The sequence below is a fragment of the Dermochelys coriacea genome, chromosome 8 (genome assembly GCF_009764565.3).
Source record: "Dermochelys coriacea isolate rDerCor1 chromosome 8, rDerCor1.pri.v4, whole genome shotgun sequence".
Lineage (NCBI taxonomy): Eukaryota > Metazoa > Chordata > Testudines > Dermochelyidae > Dermochelys > Dermochelys coriacea.
The window spans coordinates 73101630-73116557 of NC_050075.1; the positions used below are offsets into that span (position 1 = coordinate 73101630).

The following is a 14928-nucleotide window of genomic DNA, read 5'->3' on the forward strand; positions in this document are numbered from 1 at the left end:
GACGGGGGGGTGCAGTGATTTGTTGTTGGTCTATATACCACACCAGCTATGGTACCCCAAACATCAGCTGGCTCTATCCTCTACTCATCAATGAGTAGGAGATGGAGCCAAGGCCCCAGCCATTTCCTATCCCTCCACACCCACTTGCTTCCTATATGCACAGACCCAAGGCCCAGGTAGCCTGGGGGAGACAGGGAGTGTCCTAACTCCTCCTTACTCCCCTGTACAGGTGAATAGACCAAGTGATATCTAACTTTCAAGTATTTTCATAAAGAGAGTGAAATAGAATATGTTGGGTATACAGGATGAAACTAGGCACAACTCCTATCTAAGTGAATGGGGAGTTGCACCTGCATATAACAAGGCAGAATGAAATACTATGTAGTGTAGTTGTCGACATGTCGGTCCCAGCTTGTCTCTCACCCCCGCAGAAGTTGGTTCAATAAAAGCCTGAATTTGGACATTTTGTTTAATGTAATAAATTTTACAGTTATTGAATGTGATCAAGCATGTGTCTCTGGACAACATGTGAAGAGCTTCCAAAATCTCAGTTTACCTCCAAACAATATTTATTCCACTTGTTGTGTAGTGCTTCTGGAGAGCATAAACAGGCCACAAAATACATCCCACTCTGTAGCATATGTTGCTCTGTCAGACAAGGGACTATTGGAAGTTATAGGAAGAGCACTTACATCTGTCTACCTTTAAAGTGCAACTGAAAAATAAATTACCTTTCCAACAGTCAAATTCTGAGGTTAATTAGGTGATCACTGCATAAAGAATATAAAGTTTCTATTAGGGAATGTGATTTTATTTGTCACAAAAGAAATGTCTCTCCATTTCGCCCTAGTCTGAATAAAAAAAAGAAAGAGTATGGTACAATAGCTCCATTGCCAAGTATATGATGACTTAATATAACTTGTTCTGAAAGAAAGCAGCCTGTTGTTTACTGCATTTATCGACAATCTGTGAAAGTAGACCAGAAATCATTCTAATTACCAGAGTGCCAGTTGTGCTTGTTAACACCAGCTTTGTGACCAAATGTTATTCTACAGTTGTCACATCACACGAGGGTTTCATTACTAACATAATAGTGAACAAGATCACATGCCCAGCTATTGATTGATCTGCCATACAAAGGAAGGGCATAGCTGTCTCAGTTAAAATAAGTCACAGCTTTGGCTGCCTATATTATATGCAATGGAATGTATAATAACCATTTATCTTGTAAGTGAAAAGGAATACTTGTGGCACCTTAGAGACTAACAAATTTATTTGAGCATAAGCTTTCATGAGCTACAGCTCACTTCATTGGATGCAGTGAGCTGTAGCTCACGAAAGCTTATGCTCAAATAAATTTGTTAGTCTCTAAGGTGCCACAAGTACTCCTTTTCTTTTTTGCGAATACAGACTAACAGGGCTGCTACTCTGAAACCTGTTATCTTGTAAGTGAAGTCTCACTACCCTGTTCTCCCAAATTCTGTGTCTTAGCCAATTAAGAGCTACAAATTTGTATACCTTATCACTAAAGGAATGTACTCATCACACTTCCAGCCTTTTTTAATCTTTAAAGAATAATTATTGATTAGTTCTCTTGAGTTGTATCCAACTGAAGGTTAGGCTTTGTTCAACATTTACTTGACAAAAATATAAATTTCTGTCAAATCAAATACCTCTTAATAGATCCTAGTCACAATTCGGCAATACAGCAAGGCTAACAAAAATACTCCTCATTCCTTGCCCTGAGAGTATCATATCTTAGGTCACAAAAATATTTCACTAATAAGCACCACAAACAAAAATGGACTAAGTGTGAACAACCCTCAAACCCTGATGATATTGCTGTCTGTACATGGACTTTACAGAAACACAATGAACAATTTTCAGGCCTGTGGATAACATTCAAAATGAGTAGCCTTATAGTTTTTTTTCAATGAATATTATAGTATAAAAGTGGATTTGTTTATCACTGGGAGCATACAGAAAAACAAGCACCCCTCATCATCTTATCTGACGATGAATGATTTACCAGGCAGAACGTGAATCTGCTCCTAACTGAGTCTATTTTCCTGTTTATGCTTGTTGAACAGATACAATTTAGTGAAGAATATAAAGTACTTAAAAATCTGTCTACCATTCATAGTTTAATTAAACTGACATGTACTTCAAAAACAGAGACACAGAAAACATTAATTTGGGTTATAAAGGGCATGGCATTATTAAAGTGTAATTAAAACAACATTCACTTACAATTAATAGCTAAGTCAATTTAATTATTTAACATTTGATTGTCAGTTCTGGCTAGCCTCACTACCTTAGGCTGGGTATATTCTTTGGCCTGTTGTAAAGTACAGTACAGTATACTAATACTACTTCCCTGTACTATAGATTCCTCTTAGTTTGGACAAGATCTGAGCAACAACCACAAAAATGGCAGTACGTTCTAATGGAACCTTTACCAGACAAGACATAGAACATTGGGACTATGAGAAGTTCTGTGGTGTTGGAAAATATGGGGTTCCTGCTACCTAAGTGTCAGATTAAAGCCACAAAACACAAAGTAGTCACCCAAAAGAACAAATTTTATCTGGCTCCTATCCAGAAACATAAATCCTTCCTCAGCAGTCATGTGAAGGAGACTCCATTGAAATTCAACTTGGATTTGTTCAAACATACAAGGAAACAATTTCAGATTCATAACCAAACCCAGAAGAGATGGTTTTTGCATACTTCTAATCAGAATTGACGCCCCAATCCCACAACCTGTTCCAAGCAGCCAAAACCTTGTGCCTACGAGGAATACCACTGATTTTGATGGGGCTTCCTGCAGTCACGGGGTTCACTCATACAAAGCAGATTGTGGGATCAGGGTTTTATTCATCACATTTTTCTTTTTCTGTTCCCAGAACAGACTGTGGATTTTTTCAAAATTATTGAATTGCTTCTTTCCAATTTCTCGTACTCACTGGCTCACTAAATGAATTGTGTTGTTAGTTTTGATTGGTTCCATAAATCACATAGTATGTTTTTTGTTTCCTCATTGAATGACTGAGGGGAAAAAATAAACAAAGATCATATAATAAAACCATCATATAAGAAAAACCTCCCTGGCAACAAGCAATATTCATATATTATTTGTCTAGATAACACTAAAGAGGGTGTTGTAAATTTGACTGTCCATTGTGAAATTTAAGGTTTTGAACGAATCTATCTGAGAGACCCACCTTCTTCCTTGTGCAGAGCTCAAGCTGGAGCTCCTCTGATTAAAAAGAGGGGCAGTTGCTGACAATGTAAACTTTACGCTTGCTTAAAAAAAAAGAAGCCAGAATCTGTAGACCATTAGACAGAAAAGCCCATACTTGTCTTAGGTTAGAATATAGGCTCATGTTTGTTCAGAGGATGGGGTACAATTTGGAGTTCTGTTGACACTTGAATTTGATGTTTTCTGCATTTTTGGAGGTGATGAGAGGCTTCCAGTTTTCTTCTTGTTTGTCTGATTGTGGATTTAATGAATGTCAAAAGAGTCAGAAACTTGAATAGGTGGGGGGGGGGGCTTGGGGCGGGGAGCTGGGGAGGGCTTTGTAATGTATACATTAAAAAAATAGAAAACATTGAATAAGATATGATGCATGCCTATAATTTTACCTCTGCACTGAGAAATTTCAAGAAAGAAGGGAGTGGAAAATGGTGGGATTTGGTAGAGTTTGCTGGTGGAAAAAATCCACTGCTGCTGCTAATATTAGCTTTGTTTTCCAAAATAGTGATTTTATTTTCAACATAGAAGCTATTTCAGAGTAAGACCGACCACAGAGTAAATGCACATGTGAGGATATTGCTTCAGACTTTGGATATGGATGCATCATCCCAAGAAGAGTGGTATATTTACAAATGGCTGAATCTATAGCATGTAAATGAAATCATTATTTTGATAAGTGATTCTCATTTGGAGGTATGTTGGGGAATTTAGCACAAGAGTTTGTTATGAAATATTACATTTTGTGATGGGGTCAAAGTTGTGAAATTCATATCAGAACTTTCCTGAAGATCAGAATGAGGATGGGTCAGGATCCAGGGTTCTGGATATAGAATCTCTAAAGACATTCAAAAACCCTAAAGCTAATTCTTTTAAAAAATACAACCCTAAGGGTTGGAGCCTGTCAAGGCAGGACTAAGGTGAACCATCAGAGTATCTGGAGTAGTAGTGAAGTGTGGGAGATACATTTTAAAGTAAAACCAAGGGATATCATGATCTATACACCATGCAAGCAGTTGGAAGTAGTAAACCCACCATTTTGCCCAAATTTAGCTTGTTTGCTTGCATGCAAATCCCTGGCAAATTGCTAGCCACCTCCCTAATCAGATGTTTTCATATATAGAACCAGGCAATTACTGAGCATTACTTTCTATATGGTTTATTTTCAGTATGAAAATGAACACTTTTATGAAATTCTGCATATCATCCTCTTATTTAAAGACAGTTGAACAGAAAATGTTTTCCAGTTTTAAAATATGTTTCAGACATCATCCCCTTCAAATATCAACATATTCTTTAGAAAGTTACATGGAAAGCCTAGAAGTCTACAAACCATCAGTAATGTAATTACAACCGGCATTTATGAAAGTATATCGATCTCCATTTCTGTTTTTAGAAGTGCAAAAATCACATTAGAAAACTATGGGTAGCTAATTAAAGCTTTGTCACCCATAGGACCTAGGTGAATTGCATTTGTAGCATTCTCCAATATAGAAGAAATCTTATAAGAAAACTTTCAGAAAGTATGTGATCGCATGATTTGCTTTGCTATTGAAATCAAGGTATTGGATGTGGATTATATTACTATTATGTTTTTATCCTTAAACTAAGCTTGTAATGTCACCTGAGCTGAAATTAAAGCAGAAGCTGAGCAGGATATTGTTTGGTATTTACATATTAAACACAATCAAAAGGCAGTGGTACAATTGATTTTTCTGATACAAACAGATTTAGAGTACTGATAAAAGCCACTCACTTGTTCAGCTTCAAACATCTAGATGATTTCCTCTCTGCATAATCAAACAAGGTTAGTCAAGCAGCTTATTTGCTTTAATACTATGGATATACAAGATACACATTTAAAGGGACACTATCAGGTTTTAATGCATTTAAAAACAAAATTCTTCACCCTTGCTAAAAATACTTTAAAATTGAAATTTTAAACATTGAATTTAGTTTTTACTGTTCAAGATTTGTTGCATTTCCTGCAGCTGATGAAAAGAGACTGATCAGTAAATTTCACTTTCCAGATTGCACAGACTGGAAGAAAGATTGCATTGTTTGAAGGAGAGTTGCAGCTTACATTTACAAAAGTGGTTTCTATTATTTACATAGCTTTTAAATATAATTGAAACTCTTCTAATGTTTTAGGTCTCCTGAAAGCTGTTTTTTCCTTGAAAAATATTTTTTCCCCCATCAGATCTGACCTTATAGAGTCATCTATCCATTTGGTATGAGAAGACAGTTTATTGCTGCAGGATTTTATTACTATGGCATTTCACTTTAAAATCAAAGTTTCTGTGATTTTACATGTTAAATATAAAAAACTGTACCTAGAAATTATTTCGGCCTAGTGTATGCTCAGATGCAAATCCCTTTTTGTCCTCACAGTTTCAATTTCCCAAAGCACAAGGATGCTAATTGGGGATGGGGAAATCCTCTCTTTTTGAAAGAAAATTCTCCTAAAACTTGCCAAATCTATTGAAAATGACTCTAGACACCATCATTTGGTGATCTGTATTGAGACCTTGCTTGTCAATATTCTGGGGTGCATTCTAAAGCTGTGTTTTGATGCCTTAAGAAATTCTTATCCTCTAGGTTTAGGGGATGACTTGGTAGTGAAAATATCATGTCAGCAGCTGCAATGTCTCATAGCAATGTCAATAAAATTTCACAAAGGCAGTTAATTCCTGCAATATTTCAAATTACTGTGAGTGGAGACAAACGGGGGGGGGGGAATGAAGAAACAACAGGAAGAATGAAGACAGAGAGATACAGTAAAGGAAAGAGAAGGAAGTAAGACTGAGGAAGAAAAACACTTAAGGTAAGATTATGAAACTAAATGTGGAAATTGGAAAAAGAGTTGGGAAAACAGCAGCTGAAGAGAAGGATGGAAAAGAAGGAAGAAAATATTTGACAGGAAAAAGTGGAGATGGTTGCAACACACACAAAAGAGGGAGCTAAAAATAGGGTTGAGAGAAGACAAGGCGGGGACACAGGATAGAAACACAGGGGTTAGCAATATGAAGCGAAAATATCAGTTAAGAAGTGGGAGAATTAGACTGAAGGAAAGGTAAATTAAATGCAAAAATCCATAATAAAGGGGGACAAAAACCTCAATCAAGCTGCACAGACTATACAAAAAATTAACTCTGGAGAGGTCTGTGGAAAGCCAGAAGAACACAACGAAAGGAGTGCATACATTCTTTACCTTATGAAGCAGGGATACAGAGGAGCAGAGCCTCTATTTATAGCAAACCCAATAAATAAAGCAAACATCCAGCCTAAAGGACCTGGAAGGAGAAGAAGCACATTACAGAGCCATTTCCTCTCACAAGCAAAATAATCTGTTCCTTTTGTATCTCGTCTTTCACATCATGTGGGACAAAAAAGCAAAACAGAATTTACAATCATGGATTATCAGTATCCACAGTCCATCTGCTTGGTTTAACTACAACAGAATGTGTGCATGTGCATTCATAGAGATGGGTGTCATTAGACCAATGAAGTTAATCAATGTATAAAAGCCAGATCAGACCAGTAATAAAGTTTGTGCTTCATTATGGCTGTTGAAATCCTGGTTGAAAAAAAATTATTCAGAAGTATTAAGCTTCACAAATTTTACAATCAAACCCATCTCAAGTGAACATTGAGGAATCAGCTATTTAGAAGGCTACAGCATCCAAGATTGAAACCTGAACAGACATTTACTATATAAATTTACAGAATTAGAAAAACTGGACATGTTAAAATAGATCAGTATATTCACGGCTGTAAAATTATTGGATTCATGTCTCATCAAATTTACATTGTGGAAACTGAATATAATATGATTAGGCATTAATTTAACAACTACATTACAATACAATTTAAAATAAAATGGCCCTTCATATCACACTAATATCAGTGTTTTAAATAACAAAGGGGATTTTTTTAAATAAAGGAAAGGATTAGCATTTAGTTTCAATCAGGATAAGCAACACTATACCAGTTGGAGTCTCAGAGATTCAGGATTTTATTAATATTCCAGAGATGCATTTGTGTTGCCTCTGGGTACACTGAAAAGCCACTTAAACTGCACTTAAAGCAGCACTACAGGATCAAATTGATGTGCATCAACCATTTACAATAAAACTTGATTATTATAAAGGCATACATATTTGCATAATTACATGTTTGATTTTTTGATAATGCAGCATACACTACAAAATGTTGCTTCATGTAGAAAGACATCATCAAAAAGCACCATCTGCTGTAGCGTTTGATGCATTGCAGTGTTTGAAAAATTCTGAAGGTAGATTTCTGAAGATCAAAAAGGAAAACAAGTTTTGTTTGAATAGGAGGTATAGTGCTGGCGGCTGGAACATGGTAGAGATTGGGCTTTTTGTTTAGTTTGTTTTAAACAACATTTTCAGAAAAAGAGAGGACAAAAAAGCAGCCTGAAAATTTGGGCTTCAGCAACAGAGTGCATTTGTGTGCAAACATCAAAAACATATTAGATATGCTAAATGTAATAAAGTGGTTGTGTCTGGAAGTAAAGCAGTGCAGGTTAATTGCTTTGGAGGTTGATTACCTTTGCTGAAGAAACATTGAGCATCACAGTGACTTAAAATATATCACATAGAAATAGAGATGGAGATGAAAAAATATTTACCTTTATTCAAAACAAAAGGAAAAACCACCTGCTTCTGCCCACTGATATATATGTGAATAATAGCATAACTGTTAAATAGTGCATAAATTACAAAAGCCTGACCCTAAAATCAGTAAGTAAAAGCACCTTACAAAAAATTGAATAATCTATGAGTGAGAAGCATGAAGAAGTTTCAGTGGTACACTGTAGCTCATAGGATCCTGATGTCCTAAACACTGTGCCTTAGGAACTTCAGACAGGAGTACATTAATGAGAACTAGGTACCTTTTAATTTGCACTACAAGCATCCACACAGGGGAGTTACAGCACAACACTTTGGCAAGCTGCAATTCACACACCCCTAGTCTGAATTATGGGATTGTGTAGTACAGCCTGAAGTGCAGTAAGCCTTAGGACACTTAAGGTACATCTACAGTACAAAATTATTTTGAAATTATTCTATTCGAGTTTTCGGAAGCAATTTTATACATTCGGTCTTGTGCGTCCCCACTAAAGCACATGAATTCGGCGGAGTGCATCCACAGTACCAAGGCTAGCATCGAATGTCAGAGTGGTGCAATGTGGGTAGCTATCCCACAGTTCCCGCAGTCCCTGCTGCCCATTGGAATTCTGGGTTAAGCTCCCAGTGCATGATGGGGCAAAAACATTCTCGTGGGTGTTTCTGGGTGTGTGTCATCAGTCGCTCCTCCCTCCATGAAAGCTATGGCAGACAATTGTTTCGCACCTTTTTGGCATGGAGATGCCATACTGCTTTCAGCAGTCAGTGCAGTACAGTGCACTGCTTCTCTCCTGGTACTATGAATCCACCTCACATTTCCTCTCGTCTTTCTATGTAATCTCTAGAAGTATCTACTCTTTCTCTTCCTCTTCGACTGCTTCTGCCACCAACTCTGCTCGGCCATCGTTAACTGAGCAGCACAGCTTCCGCCGCCAACTCTGCTCTCCCGCTCTTGCCGTGCTACCGAGCTTCTCCATGTTGTCTGTCCTGGGCTCCCACCTCCGTGAAAGCTAGAGAAGACAACCATTTCCTGCCTTTTTTCAGCTATCGTAAACCAAACAGCATCTCTTCCGCTGCCACTCTGCTCTCCTACGTTTCACGGCCTTTTTCCAGGATTACCCGTGCAGGCGCCATAGCGCAGCAAGCATGGACTCCACTCAGCTCTCCGCTGCAGTTTTGACCATTGTAAATACCTCAGATATTATCCAGCAGTATGTGCAGTACCTGCAAAACCGGGCAAAGAAGCGATGACAGTGTGATTACTATACTGATGAGGACATGGACACAGACATTCCTAGAAGGATGGCATGTGGCGATTGGGAGATCATGGTGGTGTTGGGCCAGGTTCATGCCGTGGAACACCGATTCTGGGCCCAGGAAACAAGCACAGACTGGCGGGACCGCATAGTGTCGCAGGTATAGGATTATTCCCAGTGGCTGTGAAACTTTCGTATATGTATGGCCATTTTCATGGAACTTTGTGACTTGCTGTCCCCTGCCCTGAAGTGCAAAGACACCAAAGTGAGAGCAGCTCTCACAGTTGAGAAGCAAGTGGCCATAGCCCTGTGGAAGTTTGCAATGCCCGACAGCTACCAGTCAGTTCGGAATCAGTTTGGAGTGGGAAATTCTAGTGTGAGGGCTGCTGTGCTGCAAGTAGCCAACGCAATAATTGACCAGCTGCTATCAAGGGTAGTGACTTTGGGAAATGTGCAGACCATTGTGGATGGCTTTAATGCACTGGGGTTCCCTAACTGCGGCGGGGCGATAGACGGAATGCATATCCCTATGTTGGCCCCAGAACACCGGGGTGGCCAGTAGGTAAACCACAAGGGATACTTTTCCATGGTGCTGCAAACACTGGTGGATCACAAGGGACGTTTCACTAACATTAACATGGGATGGCTAGGAAAGGTGCATGACGCTCGCCTCTTCAGGAACTCTGGTCTGTTTGAACAGCTGCAGCAAGGGACTTACTTCCCAGACCAGAAAATTACTGTTGGGGATGTTGAAATGCCTATAGTTATCTTCGGGGACCCAGCCTACCCCTTAATGCCATGGCTCATGAAACCGAACATAGGCACCCTGGACAGTAGTAAGGAGCAGTTCAACTATAGGCTGAGCAAGTGAAGAATAGTGGTAGATTGTGCTTTTGGACGTTTGAAAGTGCACTGGCACAATTTACTGACTCGGTTAGATCTCAGCACAAGCAATATTCCAATTGTAATTGCTACTTGTTGTGTGCTCCACAATATCTGTGAGAGTACGGGGGAGACATTTATGGTGGGGTGGAAAGTTGAGGCAACTCACCTGATGGCCAGTTTCACATAGCTAGACAACAGGGCGATTAGAAGAGCACAGCAGGGCGCACTGTGCATCAGAGAAGCTTTGAAAGCCAGTTTCATGACTGGCCAGGGTACGGTGTGACAGTTGTGTTTGTTTCTTTTGAAGTTACCTGCCCCCTATATATATGAAAGGAAATAAAGTCACAATTGTTTAAAAACTGTTCTTTATTATTTGTTGCACAACACATTGAGAGAAATCAGAAGGCAGACTGGGGGAGGAGGTGAGTATTGAGTTAGGGGGGTGCAAGAGGAGGGAAGTACAAGTCCCCAGAAACCAAATCAAAATTTCAGATATGCCAGCTTTCTGCTGCTTGTGCAATTCTCTGGGGTTGTGTGTGGTCCCCGTAGCCTTCTCCCCCCAGCCCCGTGTTCTTGGGCATCTAGGTGAGGAGGCTATGGAACTTGGGGAGTAAGGAAAGCAGTTATACAGGGGCTGCAGCGGCAGTCTGTGGTCTTGCTGCCTTTCCTGCATTAGATCCACCATACAGTGGAGCATGTCAGTTTGCTCCCCCCATGAGCCTGACCATAGCATCCTGCCTGCTCTCATCGCACACATCCCTTCTTTCTTCGTGTTCATTTAACGCTTTTTGGGACTCCGCGATTGTTTGCCTCCACGCATTCAGCTGGGCCCTATCAGTGTGGGAGGACTGCATGAGCTCAGCAAACATGTCGTCCCAAGTTCATTTTTTCTGCTTTCTAATCTGGACCAGCCTCTGGGACGGAGTAGATAGGGGCTGCATTGAAACATTTGCATCTGCAGGAGGAGAAAAAGGGAGGATAGTATTTTAAAAGATGCATTTTAGAGAACAAAGGGGACACGCTTTCTCAGTGAAACAGGCAATTCATAGTACACAGCACATTTTCTTTCTGTACAAGGTCACATTTTGCCTCTTATACTGAAGTGCCTGCCACTTTGGTGTGAGTAAGTCATCACATGCGGCCGGGCAACAGAATTCAGCTTGCAGGCAGCTATGGTAAGCCCTAGGGGCACGCAGGGTTCTGCTTCTTCTGCATTCATTTCAATGCTTTCAAACTGCCAGGCCCCCTTTCCCATAACAAGCAATGCCTGGTTGGTTTTCCATATAAAAGGAGGGCCTGCGGGCTCTCCGAGATGATCGCTTCACACGACACACACACCATGTGGCTCCGATGAGGCTCTGAGCAGGGATGAGCTCTTTAAACTAAATGCGAACAGCCCAGCACGGCTGGGTTTCCCCCCACCCCCCGGCTCCGATCAGGCTCTCACTCACCAGAAGTGCTTCTCCAGGGTCATGGTCCAGGAGCCTGCCTTGGGAGTGGAAGGAGGCTATTGGCTCCAGCGTTAAGACTAGTTCCTGGCTAGGGGGGGAAAAACGGATTCCCCACTTGCCACCTGTGCACTGTCCTCCTCGCTCCGTGCAACTCCCCCCTTGCAGGTGTCCATGGACAGTGGTGGTGTCACCCCCATAATTGCATGCAGCTCATGGTAGAAACAACATGTATGGGGCTGTGACCCAGAGCACCCATTCACCTCCCTGGCTTTTTGGTACACTTGCCTGAGCTCCTTGATTTTTGTATGACACTGCTCTGTGTCCCTGGAGTAGCCTCTTTCCATCATGGCCCTGGAGACTTTTGCGTACATATTTGCGTTTTTTTTTTTGGAACGTAGTTCTGCCATAACAGATTTGTCTCCCCAACATGCGATGAGATCCAGTACCTCCCGTTCAGACCATGCTGGAGCATGTGAATCCAGGACTGCGTGGTCTCTTGTGATGGTGGACTCTGCATGGTCGCATGTGATGGTGGACTGTGCTGATGGTGACCAAACAGGAAATGAAATTCAAAAGTTCCCGGGGCTTTTACTGCCTAGCTGGCTAGTGCATCGGAGTTGAGAGTGTTGTCCAGAGTGATCACAAGGGAGCATTCTGGGATAGCTCCCAGAGGCCAATAACATCAAATTGCGTCCACAGTACCTATAACTTGGAACTGTGATCTCGATTTTAGCGCTTCTCCACTTGCTGAGGTGGAGTACAGAAATCGGATTAAAGAGCCCTTTAAATCAAAAAAATGGTTTGGTCATGTGGATGGAATCAGTTTTATTTCGAATTAACTTGGCTAATTCCAAAATAACCACTTACTGTAGACAAGGCCTTAGTACTCAGTAAGTGTGTTCACATGGGGAGTTAGTGCAGAATAGCTAGGGCGCTTTAAATTCACATCCTAACTTACTGTGCATTAACTTCCAAGGGTAGACAAGCCCCCCCTTCCACCTCCCCAAACGTACACAATTCTTAAACATGTCAGTACCTCAATACAGAGGTACCATTTTCCATGTCTAGATATTTTATTACCCACCCACCCTCTAAATGGATTTAGCCTAGACTACAGCATCTGTTCTAAATGATAGAGAGGTCTTTCCTGATTTCCTGGCTCTTCAGGAAGCTATTTTGAGACTAAGGGAAAGACAAATGTCTCATTTATGACGTAAAAATCCAGGAGACCCCTAAAGAATAACAAAACTTTAAAAATACATGTTAGTACACTGCCCAACTAAAGCTATAACTCTGGTTGGTTGAGAGGAAAGAGTGCTGGAGAAAATGAGCAAAGCCATAAAGAAACGAAAAAAAACCCTTAAAATAATTAGTTTTCTTCTTGTGCCTGAATCTTCTGGCGTTGATGAGTTTTCCTCTCACAGGCTGCACTAAACATTGCTAGAATCAGCACAGCAATGATTGCTCAGCACTGTCTCCTTTTCCCCCCTCTCTGCACTAGCTAGGCCGGATTTTTCCTTTCATACATCATTTTCAACTTGCTGCAGTGATTCCACAACGACAGGAGATTCTAGAAAGTTAATGAATATGAATTTTTTTTTTATATTGAAGTTTCTGTTCTAATGTCTAAGACTAGAAAGACTGAGTGGTTGAACACATAGGGCATTGCCATTGATTTCATTTTCCTTGCATGGCTCTGACAGCAAAGTCATTCATCTTAAGTTAACAAATCAAAAGAAAGAGGGGAAAGTGTTTTTTGTTTGAACATTTAGAGCTACAATATTTAGGGCAAGACACTTGGGGCATTGCCTGCACCTGATTGTTATTGCACAGCAATGACAGTAAAATTATTTAAAGTTCCTAATTAGGAAGAGAACTGAAGCAAAATATGTTTGGTCTGAATATACTATAATATCTAGGGACCATTCACTATATCATAATAAGCTGCCTTAGATTCTGTGTCTCCACACCAATCTACTATACCAGTACAAGCTGGTATTTTGCAAGTGTCCTTTTTTTGTTTTATTATTTGGATGAAATCTCATCTTGCTGGTTAATGGTCATGGGCTAGTAGTTTATAAAGAAATTAACTGGAAAGTGGGAAAGGAAAAAACAGTCACATTGCTTCCTAGGGTCCCTGCTATCTCTGGGTCTGCATCCTATTCCATTTCCACCCATATCACTAATTCTAATGCTACACTAGATTTCTGGATATCCAGAGAACACTTTCTTCTGGACAACTTATTGTCAATATTGTCCAGCCACTTGGAAAAAACTGGTGAAATAGATCATAGTATATTTGTTATAATAACCTGCACCTGTTTATTTTAATTATGCGGATGGACAATTCAGCCTTCCTTCTCCCCTGAACAAATGTCTAAAGAACTAAGAGAAATAGTTGTTTGATTGTGAAACAATTAAGGCCTAAAAACTATTATGAACATAATTTCTCTTAATTAATGTTCGCTTAGAAAGGCCATCTTTGCCTGGTCCCTACCTCTCCTGTAATTAATATTTTGGTGCATAAGCAGTAGCACTGATAATGCAGCTCCCCTGTATTACTTCTAGCAAATTCAGTTCCAAGCCATGAACTGTGACTTCTGCTTTTCTGCTAACTCTGTTCATTTTACTGTTGCTTTTTTCTTCCCTGCCACTCCATTCTGTTTGTTTCATCCACCTATGACATTTCCTCTGTTGTACAGAGTGAGAGCTCCCTGGGGCAGGGAATGTCTATTATATGTCTGTCCAGTGTCTAGTCCCCAGGAGCCCTGATCCTTCATCATGGTTCCTAGACACTACATTAATACAAATAATTAAGAAATAGTTTCAGAGTAGCAGCCGTGTTAGTCTGTATTCGCAAAAAGAAAAGGAGTACTTGTGGCACCTTAGAGACTAACAAATTTATTAGAGCATAAGCTTTCGTGAGCTACAGCTCACTTCATCGGATGCATCCGATGAAGTGAGCTGTAGCTCACGAAAGCTTATGCTCTAATAAATTTGTTAGTCTCTAAGGTGCCACAAGTACTCCTTTTCTTTTTAAGAAATAGTTGTAATAGTCAATTACTATTGATGGGGATTACAGCGGGCGAGAAGCTGGATATGAGTCAACAGTGTGCCCTTGTTGCCCAGAAGGCTAACGGCTGCATTAGTAGGAGCATTGCCAGCAGATTGAGGGAACTGATTACTCCCCTCCATTTGGCAGTGGTGAGGCCACATCTGGAGTATTGCATCCAGTTCCTCCCCCCTCTCCTCCCCCCCACTACAGAAAGGATAGGCAGATTGGAGAGAGTCCAGTGGAGGAAAATGAAAACGATTAGGGGACTGGCGCACATGGCTTATGGGGAGAGGCTGGCAGAAATGGGCTTATTTAGTCTGCAGAAGAGATGAGTGGAGGGGTGGGATTTGATAGCAGCCTTCAACTACCTGAAGGG

The 14928-nt window shown here is 40.4% G+C and overlaps 1 long non-coding RNA gene across 1 annotated transcript; it reads right to left on the reverse strand.

The window, feature by feature from the left end:
* Nucleotides 1–3165: 3165 nt before the first annotated feature.
* On the reverse strand, nt 3166–6546 carry LOC122455455. Its single transcript, XR_006273669.1, has 3 exons — nt 6465–6546; nt 5010–5043; nt 3166–3493 (listed from the first exon to the last, which is right to left on the reverse strand). It is a non-coding gene; the product is annotated as an uncharacterized LOC122455455 (long non-coding RNA).
* Between the last annotated feature and the right edge of the window lie 8382 nt (nt 6547–14928).